This window comes from Peromyscus maniculatus, chromosome 15, assembly GCF_049852395.1.
Source record: "Peromyscus maniculatus bairdii isolate BWxNUB_F1_BW_parent chromosome 15, HU_Pman_BW_mat_3.1, whole genome shotgun sequence".
Lineage (NCBI taxonomy): Eukaryota > Metazoa > Chordata > Mammalia > Rodentia > Cricetidae > Peromyscus > Peromyscus maniculatus.
Window position 1 is genome coordinate 13961138 of NC_134866.1, and position 11663 is coordinate 13972800.

General features: G+C 38.5%; 1 long non-coding RNA gene across 1 annotated transcript in view; it reads right to left on the reverse strand.

Moving 5' to 3' along the window:
• The window catches only part of LOC121822753 (uncharacterized), a 74304-nt gene extending 64389 nt beyond the window's left edge, over nt 1-9915 (reverse strand). Inside the window, exons 1-2 of the long non-coding RNA XR_006063964.2 lie at nt 9751-9915; nt 9417-9629 (exon numbers count right to left, since the gene is read on the reverse strand). This is a non-coding gene — a long non-coding RNA (uncharacterized LOC121822753). The remainder of the gene's footprint in view (nt 1-9416; nt 9630-9750) is intronic.
• Between the last annotated feature and the right edge of the window lie 1748 nt (nt 9916-11663).

The following is an 11663-nucleotide window of genomic DNA, read 5'->3' on the forward strand; positions in this document are numbered from 1 at the left end:
TAAGCCATTCAGGCTACCATAACCAACCACTATAGTATGGACAACTACAACCATAGATTCATTTCTAACACTTGAAGCAGGAACCAAGTCTAAGACTGAGGCACTAGCAGACTCCTTGTCTGCTGAGATCCACTTCTGGCTTCATAGATAGCTTGCTTTTGCTGATAACACATAGCAAAGACATTGTCTCAATCTCTTCCATAGACACAAATCCTGTGTATAAGGTCTCTATCCCTATGAACAAATCATGTCCCACAGTCCCATCTCCATATATGCTCACATCATGGCTTCACTTTTAGATTAAGATTTAGGAGCACACATTCAGTCTTCATCCAACTATTTGGTTATACATCTTCTAAAATTGCAGACATTGATTTAGATATCATTGTCAGATGGCGACTGGATAGAACTAAAAGGTGTTTTAGAAACTAAAAACTGCATTGCAGAAGTATGATAATCACTGAACTAAAAGGTGTTTTAGAAACTAAAAACTGCATTGCAGAAGTATGATAATCACTGAAATCCAGTTTGATGATATTTTCCATTGTTGTGGAGATAACAAAAGGCCAATTTATTATACTGTTAAATGCAGAATATTGTTTTAATCTAAGAAATTATATTAGCCACCAACCTTAAGTCTCTTCTAAATTGCTTGTTTTTACTTAGAATGGAAATCCACATCTTATCTTCCACCTTTAAAATATTTTTCTTTTTTCTTGAGAATTTTATGCAGGTATACAATGAAATATAATTCCATCTACTTCCCATTTCTCCCTGCAACTTCCCTTTTTGTCATTCCACCAAATATCTCCTAAAAGTTCATTTATTATTAATTTTTATAGTCAGCTAAGTCTAGTTGGTGCTGTCCATACACGCATGGATGAGGAGGTGCCCACTGGAGCACAGGAAGTCTACAAGTGGCCACACCCTCAAATGATTCTGACTGCACCCCCCCCCCCAGCTGTCAACTGCCAATATCTCTTCAATAAGAATTGGGGACTGGAGAGCATCAACCTCATCTGTGCCAGAATTTTGACTGCTTCTGCAAGTGACCACAACTGGTCTAAGTTCATGAGAGGAGTAACCACATCATGTTCAGAGGACAGCATTTATTTTTTTAACAGTTTAATAACTAGCCAAGAAGGACTGAAGTTCCAAGCTTCAAATTCTAATATTCAAATTCCAAATACTTACAAATTCTAAAAGAAAAGAGATGATTAATGGGTGTAAACACCCTAGAATGTGTGGCCTCTGGATCCAGTTGAAAGGTGGCCAAAGCCACATATTAGTCAAAAGCATTTCAACCTGCTGTGAAATGCACATGCTAATAAAAATAAATAAATAAATAAATAAATAAATAAATAAATAAATAAATAAATAAATAAATAAATAAATAGTCTCAGGGCTGAATAGATGACTCCATGGATAAAGTGCTTGCTACATAAGCATTAGACCCAGATTTTGGATCCCCAGAATACCTAAAAAGCTGCCACAGCAGCATGTACCTGTAACCCCAACATAAGAGACAGAAACAGGCAGAATCTGGAGCTTTCTAGCCAGCCAGACTAGCCAATTCAGTGACGTTCAGACTCAGGAAGAGAGTGTCCAAAGTAAGGTGGAGGGCAGACGCCATGGCTCAGTGAGTAAAGAGGCTTGCCGCCAACCTTACCATCTGAGTTTGATCTCTGGGACACATGTGGTGGAAGGAGAGAATTCCATTACCACTTAAACTCCACCCCTAAGAGTTCTGATGCCCCGTTCTGGCCTCGGTGGACACCTGCACACACACACACACACACATACACACACACACACACACACACACACACACACACATGCACGCATGCATGCGTGTATGCATGCATGCACACATACATGCACAGATGCACACACACAGGCACATACACAAGTACAAAATAATAAAAAAGATTTTTTAATAGACAATGGAACAGATGTTCATTTTCCTGTGTTTGTGTCAACACAACTTCATCTCTTTTATTGCTTTTTTCTAAGCATTTTTGAATTTTTTCCTCCTCTATTAAATGTAATAATTTGTAAGTGAATACATTAAATAATACATATAATCATAAGTGGTATTTAATTATCAGTAGCCGTTTTTGTATGGTGGCTTTAGATCTTTGGAGGACATTCAATACATAGACTGAACTTCTTAAGTAATAAATTGGTATAAAGTCTCAATATTTCACTAGAGACTTTAGAAAAAAATACCTAAATTATCATTAAGGAACAATGCTTTTTATATTGAGAATCTTTAAAATGGTACTTGAAATACTCATCTGGGGATATAAATGAGTGTTTTTACAAGAGTATGCAATTTGTGATTCATTTGAGTCTTACAGGATCCATTTGGTAAAAATAAATAAATAAATTACATTTTTCCATTATGATTTAACTAAGTTATTCTCCCTGATTGACATTTATGCATTCTTAAATATTTGCATAGATAATAACAAACTGTTTTACTTAGAAAACAAATGCAAAAGCATTCACTTAATTAAATCTTTATGCAAAAAAAACTAATTCAAAATGCTCTGGTTTCTTTTCCTCTACTTTAGCATGATAGTAACTTCATTTCATCACAAAAATAAACTATACACATCGTATTTTAAATCCAAACCCAAATACAACTTGATTTGTCAAGTCATTTTTCCTGAGTTGGTATGTTAAGTAAATCTTGAAATTAAAATATAGCTGCTAACTTTTACTGTGCAAAACTACAACCTCCTAACTCTTAGTTTAAAAGTCTTAACACAAAATACAAAGTTTTCAACTTAATTGTTGTCACAATATGCTCACCTTCACGCTGCCTCTGCAAGGCTGACAAACTCTACGTCATTTGTAGAGATAATAAAGATGCTGCCCAAAGAGGGCTGAAGAAAGCTCACACCAGCTCAGAGGCTCATTGCGCATCTCTTTGCCACTCAATTTCACCGTTGTCTTGTTTGTGGTATGAAATGTGCCAAGCATATTTGCACCCTGAGAGTTAGGAACATGACAGCGCTGTTCCTGAGAGCTAGCTGGTAAGCGCTCACCCTCACACCACTGTTATCACACATTTATGAAGATCAGAACTGACAAAGCAGGGCTTGTCTGCTAAGGGGTGGTCTACAGGCCCAGACAACCCTGAAAATCTCAGGGTCTCATTGAAATGGAGATATGTTTATCACACGAACAGACTTTGCTAGCAGTTTGGGCAGGTTGACAGATGAGATAAAAATTTCATTCTTCTCCATGTAAATATCCAGCACTCCCAGTACTAACTACTTGTTAAACACACTGTCTTTTCTCCAATGTGTATTTTTGACATCTTTATCAAAATCAGGCAGCCCTAGGTGCTTGGACTTACATATGGTTCCTCGGTTCTACTCTATGGAACCACATGTCTGCTTTTGTGCTGGTACTGTGCCATTTTCTTTGCTGTGACTCTGTAGTATAACTTGAAGTTAGGAATGGCCACACTTCTAGCAGGGGCTGTGGGGAAAGGAGGAGAGAATGGTGCAGCCACTGTGAAATCAATATGGACCTCCTCAGAAAGCTGGAGACAAATCTCCCAGAGCAGTCAGATATCCCACTCCTGGGAGACAGACAAAGGACTCTATCTTACTAGAGAGATACATCTCATTCCTTGCTAATCGCATCTCTATTCCTGAGAGCTAGGACATGGAGTCAGCCTAGATGTCAATCAACTGATGAATAGATAATGAAAATGGGGTACATAGACACAATGGAATTTCTTTCAACCGTTAAAAAAAAAAGTGAAACTGTAAATTTTGCAGCTCAAGCTTCGCATCAGAGATGTCTCTTTGCGCGGTAAAGAGCAGTTAACGCAGAAATTCACAACTGGTCCATGTGCAAATACTAAATGCCTGTGGAGCGATCAGTATAAGTATCTGTACCATCCACCTCCCGAAGCCCATAGAACACTGTAGAAGAGGAAGTGACCGAAACTGTAAGAGATCAGGGAGAACCGGTATGAGACAGCGTCTCCTGAGCATGACAAGAACGATGGACGAGGGAACTCGCACAGCTGTGGTTGCCTGCACAAGATCAAGCCAGGCCACACTCCAGCAGGGAGAGAGCAGCCCCCACTCCTAACTGGGGAGTTATTGGCAGTTGATTTCCACTAGAAAAGGTAGAGTACCTTTTCTTTAAGAGGGTATCTGGGAAGGAAACCATTTGGGAGTGGATGGCCTAATACTCAGGCATATGTGAACAGCACAAACTCAGAGGGTTATTAAAAAAAAATAAGATTGAACATGGTGGTGCACACCTTTAATCCCAGTCCTTCTGGGGCAGAGGCAGAGCGATCTCCATGAGTTGGAGCCCAGCCAGGTCTACACAGAGAGTTCCAAGCAAGCCAAAGCCACATAGTAAGACCCTGTCTCAAAATTAAAATAAATAAACAAAAAAGGACACGAAAATTGGAGGGCTATGAGTGGAGGGGAATTCCAAAGGAATTGAAGGAAGAATGGGGGTGACTATGATCAAAGTAAGCTGTATGCATGGATGAAATTCTCAACGGGTTAATTAAAATATACCAAAATTTTAACATTCTATACTGGAAAACCTAATGAAATTAAGGTGTTTTAGTTAGGGTTGTTTTTTTTTTTTGTTTTTATGGTGAAGAGACACCATGACCACAGGAACTCTTATAAAGGAAAAACATTTAATTGGGGTGGCTTACATTTTCAGAGGATTAGTCTATTATCATCATGGTGGGGTGACATGGGCTGGGAATATGGTGGCCTGGAGGCAGGCATGATGCTGGAGAAGGAGCTGAGAGTTCTTATATCTTGGCTTCCAGGTAATAGGAAGTGATCTGTCTCACTGGGCATGGCTTGAACATATATGAGACCTCAAAGCCCGCCTCCACAGTGACACACTTCCTCCAACAAGACCACACCTACTCCAACACGGCCACACCTCCTAGTAGCACCACTCCCTTTTGGGGGGCCATTTTCTTTCAAACCACCACATAGGGAAAATAACCTTTAAACCATCACTGCTGTGGAGTGACTTTTTCTTGGTCCAAAATCGACAAATTACAAATTTAAAACCTCACTCGGTAAATCGATTGACTTATAGAATTCCTGATGCTTCACAGCCATTCAAGAAAACAATGATTTAAAATTCAGAGTCCAACTATGCAGCACCTATCCAGACATCTTGCTGACTGAGAGATACATATGCCTTTGCTGATGCTCTAAGAAGATGAAAAACTGTGTGTTTGTCCTTGGCCAGTTATAGAAGCCTATGCATGGGAAAACGAAATGACTAAGTCATCTTCTCCAAGACAATTGTATCACAGAGCTGAACGTGCGTGGTTGCTCTCTGTTGTCACCAACTTTACCTCTGCTGAAGTCGCTCTCATCTCACCACTGTCCTCAGAGGGAGAAGAAAGAATACATTCATGTACAAATGTAGGACCTGAAAATAACAAACCTTTTATTTTTCTGAATTCAGAGTGTTCATCTCTCCTTAGCAATTACACAGATCACTACCATGGAAAACATACCAAAAAAAAAAATCTGGAAACCCACCTAAGCATAATTACTCTCCATATTTACCCAGATCCCTTCCGAGGAGCCTATACCCCAGTCTTAATTCAGAGCTAATAGAGGTCAGAGGAAGGGTTAATAGCCTGCAGTTCAACATTCATTAAGTCATTCTCTGATCATTAAAACATCCTAAAACAGCTTTGCCTTGAAGTTTTAATAGCAATATATGGAGACTTGCTGTTCTCAAACACTAATAATGTTCTTTTATGACACTAAGGAAGCTTGTGCACCCAAAAACTAACATTAATCTTGATGAACTCTCAGTGTGAATTTAAATCTATGACATTTTGTGCTGTGGGATGTTCTCTATGCTGTGAATGTGTTGCTCTGATCGGTTAATAAATAAAGTGCTGATTGTCCAGTAGCCTAGCAGGAAGTATAGGCGGGGAAAAAGAGAGAGGAGAGTTCTGGGAAGTAGAAAGCTGAGTCAGGAGACGATGCCAGCTGCCGCCATGAGAAACAAGATGTAATATACCGGAAAGCCACAAGCCACGTGGCAACTTGTAGATTAATAGAAATGGGTTAATTTAAGATGTAAGAACTAGGTAACAAGGAGACTGCCACAGCCGTACAGTTTATAAGCAATACAAGTCTCTGTATGTTTAATTGGGTCTGAGCAGCTGTGGGAGCCAGGTGGACACAGGAATACTCCAGCTACAATTTTGTCCATCAGAACTCTCATGGTCATCAAAAAATAACACTTAGTGTCAGTCTTTGGGATCAGTCAGTCCACTGGGTGTTGCTAGAGCTTGCCCTGGGGCTGCTAGGGAGATTCCTCTGACCAACATTATCCCAGTCTGCTCAGCTAACATTGACTAAAAACCTATAGTGGGATGTTCCTGAGCTGGAGCATGATAACGAATAAAGTATATATGCCTGCACAGAACCTATATTCTAACCACTTGGGAGATCCCTGGCCCACAGAAGATAAACTATCTAGTAGATAGTAAAAGGAGTCACATGCTAGTGTAAGTCGCTAAAACATTTATGTGTATAAACACATAAAATTTTAGAAGTATAAAATAGTGCTTTCAATTATCTTTTAAAAAGCATTCTCTGGTTCCCAATATTATAGAAGATCTATTTACTCTGGTTATCAGTTGACCATCCACTATCACCAACCATACTAACTGTGGTAACCTACCTTTGCCTAAAGTTATGACAATGACCTAAGCAAACAATATAATGATGGATGGCTAGGTCCACAGTAGTGATAATGAAACTGTAGACATTGTCATTAAATTTTCACATTAGATTCTAGATTCTAGACACCCTTCTGTCTCACAGCTGACTATGATATTGAGGATGCTAGCACATATGGGAGCTGGTAGACTGACTGAAAATAAGAACTCTACAGCTTGCCCAACATAGAGGGTTAGGACATGTAATTAATTAGCTGTCTATGAGTAACCCTGAAAATAATACCAGTAAACTCAATATTTCACCAAGCTGGACTTAGATAAACTCTTTTCTTTGGTCTGGTGGTCCATATGAATAGATATGCCTTTTTATCAATCTAGAAAAACAAATGCAACATGAGACATGCATATTGCTAATTACAGCATTTAACAAATATATCAGGTAGAATGACTGTAACAGCCACCATCTTTATCAGTATAAGTATGGCTACTTGGAAGAGATCTTCAAATCAGGGTGATTGACTATTGATGTTCCCTTATAGAAAGAGATGTGGAAGAACATTGGACCCTCCTGTAACTCTCTGCCAGCTATATGTGATTCTGTCTCAGTTGCATGTATTCTCAGGACCTCAGGAAGTACTATAGTTACATAGACTCTGTAAAGTTAAACAATTGGGAGATTCCATCAAATCAGTGATGAGGAAGTCATCATCTATGCTGGGTGAAATTTTCCAATAGTATGGCTGCTTTGGAGTTATCCATGATCGTGTAAGTTACCCCTCACCCATGGTCTGTAAGTAAATCAAGTAAACTAACTCATTAATTCTCCAAGTTCGACTTTGGTGGAATTGCACTTTGGTCTGTCATTGGTACACTATCTGGGGTAAAGGGTGGGATAGAAAGGAGTTATTTGTCTATGTATCCCAGGAGAAAGTTCAGGCAACAAGGGCTGCAGGTATATTTGGAGGGCTGGAGAATAAGCTGCAGCTTGAGAGCCATGCCTTTCAGTTGGAAGAAGTTAACATTATTTCCCCCTTAGGTTCCTTCTGTACTTACAAAATGAACAAGTATCAAGAAAGATTATAATGATTGGAAATGTTAAATATTTATACTTCCTGATTCAACATAAACCTATTTATCATAATTATAGAGGTTACTTTAGTCAGATATTTTAGAGTTAAGGCAAGAAATCTAAATTTGGGGTCTTTCATCATGTGAAATGATTGCCTCCAAAATTCTTATGCATGTGCATACACAGACGCTGTCTGGTGTCCACACCACATCCCTGTAAGCAGCTGCCTTTGAAGGAAAAGGATAGGGGATGCCATGATTAAAAAAAAAAAAAATTCTGCAAGTCCTAGGGAAGAAGTGAAGCAGGGTAGCAACATCCTCTCATTTTCAGTTTATGAAATGTGGGGAATGAGTTAAAGGGACAGGGGACTGGAGGCAGGAAGCAGATGGGAGCTGTTTGTTGTGTGGTACATGTGAGAAATGGGGCTGCCCTGACATGAGACTTAAATTAAAGAAGCATTAGGAATGTGGCATCTGCAAAGTCTGATGACTGAACACATGAGGGAGTGAAAGAAAGAGAGGAATCTACATGTCAGTCAAAATAGTCAAGCTATTCCCAGCCTGTAAACACTGGAGTGTGTCTATTCCATCTTCAATTCCTTTGATGCTTTTATGTCTGTTTAGTTCTCTGACTTACAATCATTTAAAATTGTAACTAAGCGTTTCCTATTCAAAATAATTTTCAAGGAAGTATTGACAAAAGGGATTTTCTTTTCTTCTTTTTAACTCATACTTTCTTCCAGAGATCTCCATCTGACCGGCATTGCTATGAAGCTCCCTCTGCAAGGAGTGTGTTGATATTTGTAATCTAGTTATAAAAATGTTAGCCTTCACCTGTATTAATAAGCATCAATTCAGGTATGGTCCAAGGACACCATATTCAAAGGAAATATTGAAATAAATTGTAACACATAGATGACATATTTGTAAGTGTTGTTCAAAACTCAATACCTAGTATTTAAGAAACACTAATTTTGGTCTTTTAATATTCACTAATCTTTGTATCCTAATTTTATTTGAAAATTAAATTTCTATGAAGGGTAACAGTATGCCATTTTGTAGTAAATGTCTTTAGGGAAAGGTCACACTCTTCCATAGAGATATGTCAAGGCTAATGGACATATTCAAAGGTTAAATTTCAGGGCCCTGCACCGAGTTTGATTCATGCTGTTTTATAATTGCATGCCTGTGGCTACCTCAGTTGGTTAGCACACCATACTAATGAGGCCAGTGGCAAAAGTTCAAATCCCTAGGCAAGCAATTTGTTTTTCTCTGCTTGTGGTCATGACTATAACACTTATCCCAAGTCAGGCATCGGAAATGTGTGTCCATCGTCATAATGTCAAGGGAGAGTACAAATGCCCAAATGAAAATCTGTCCTTTTTATTAGAAAATGCTGCAAAATATACATGCAAATTATTTGGGGACAGTGGTGTCACCTTCAAATAAAGAGTAGAGCATTCCTCACAGTACTGCAACAAAGTTTTTGCCAGCAGCAAGTCATAAATGTCATCAAGAATGATGATCTTAAATTAGATTCCCCATGAATAATTTCATCATTTTTCATCTTGGACCAAACAACACTAAATTTACCATTAAGTAAAAACTATGCGAAGTACACATTTACCTGCTTCCTTCCTGTCTCCCACTGCTGTTATGGGGATGAGTCAGACAGTGTCTTGGAGGCATTTTAAAATGATAAAATATTAATCCCTCTTGTCCTCTTCGGGCTCAGCAGGGCAGTAGATATATTGAGTTTTCACAAGCTGAAAGCCATGGCTGGTATGCAATTCAGTCTTGAACAACAGTCAATTCAAAAAATGAAAGCAGAATTTCAAGCCTGAAATTGAATGAAATAGTTGAAAGAAAGTGTTTAGAGGGAGCTAAATGACCAAGTGGCAGCATGAAGTACATGGAACATTAGTAGTTCCAGTATAACCATCCCTATATGCTCAGCTTACCAATGTTCACTGCTAAATTGGGCTTTCGGAGTGATCATCATAGGAAGAAACTCATCCAAGAGTTTTAATGGCTTTATGAACAAAAACTTTCCTTGGAACACAGCTTCATCTGTGATGTTGAGACTGATGTCCTTCAAGAGGTATCTGCAGAGGTGGGGCTTTAGATAAAGAAAAAGGATCAGAAAAAAAAAAGAATTGCACAGTGTAGGGTCTGGCCATGTTTGTAGTTGACTCAACCCAGAAACCACAATTCAAGAACCCTCTCTATAGCAATAAATGTATGTCCCCCCATTTCCTTGTATCCTTGTCAACATCTGTTGTCATTTGTTTTATTAATCTTGATCATTCTGTCTGTGGTAAAATGAAATCTCAACGTAGTTTTAATTCACATTTTCAGGATGGCCAAGGATGCTGAACATACTTTAAAATGTTTCTCCTTTGTACATCATCTTCTGAGAACTCTATGTTTGGTCCCCTTTCTGCCTCTGCCCTGTCAATACAAAGGCAAATCTGGGAATGGAGCAAGACAAGGGGAACACACCCAGAGTACTAAAGAGGAAATGACTTAAATTATCTAGACAGATTTCAACTAGGACTGACAAGACACTCTTCGTTACTGCTGTGGCAAAATATTGAAATAACTCACTCAAGATTCGTGAAGTTTTTATTCTTGGGGCATTTTCTATAAAGGCTAATAGAAAAAGTTTTACAAGGTTCTCCATCTTTCCATCCATCCATCAATCCATATTTCTTTGAAATGAATAACTGATTACAGAATACCTGATTGTTTAAATATATACAAAGAATTTCCTCTTCCAGAGGTCAGGGATCATAACCAGATAGTCTCCTTAGGTTTGCGACATTTCTCAAATGTGAGGAAATATTCATGAATATGGAGAAAATTAGTAAGAAAAGATCATCCAGAAAATCATTTTTCAAACATAGAGGCTAATCTTATTGCTAACTATCATAGTTGGCTCTTTATGATGAAGATTATTTCTGAGAAACAAATATAGGTCAGTCTATTTACTTCATGGGGAAAATGACCTCCAGGTATAGTAAACTTTCTATTGCCAAAGTAGTACAAAATTAGATGACCATCTGCCAGCTACTAGCTAATATTTTCATTGAGTAAAATATTTTTAAAGGCACCTGCTATGAACACTAAATAATTAACCTACTTTATGAGTATCAAACTTACTTGGAGACATCTTAAAAGACAATGAATCAGGGCTACTTCTATGAATACACACACACACACACACACACACACACACACACACACACACACACACACACACACCATGGAGTATCTGTGAGCTCAATTCTAAAGTACTGCTTTGGTTTCTATTTGCAAAACTATAGAGTCTTACCTCTTAAAAAAGGACATGGAGAATAGGAACCAGACGTGGGCTGCAGCCACCTATAACATAGGCAACAACAAATGAGAACAGGATGGGGAAAGGCATCAGTAGCCTCTTGCTATGTCAATACTGTTCTTTATTGGCTATATCTAGGGACACTCAGAGATGCTGGAGAGGAGAGCCAAGAAAACAGAACAGGGCAGTTCACAGCACCTTAGAGCCATGGCTCTTTATCAGCTGGATCATAACTATATTTTTATTTTAACAAGAAGTACTGTCATGTTCAGTGACTTTGGGTTGCCTGTCTGTCTTGGCCACAATATGTGTGCCCACACTCTTCTGTGACCTGTGCAGTAATTATCTTTCCTGAAAGCACATTTGAAAGAAAGGACAAGAGAAAGGCTACCTACTTTGACAAATATGCTTTCTTCACTGTGACACAAGTAATGTTTCAATTTTTTTGAAAGACTAGTGTAAATCCATAATACCTCCAAAAGTCAAGAAAGAATAAAATTCTATGGAGCCATCACTATATCAGATGAGAACAAG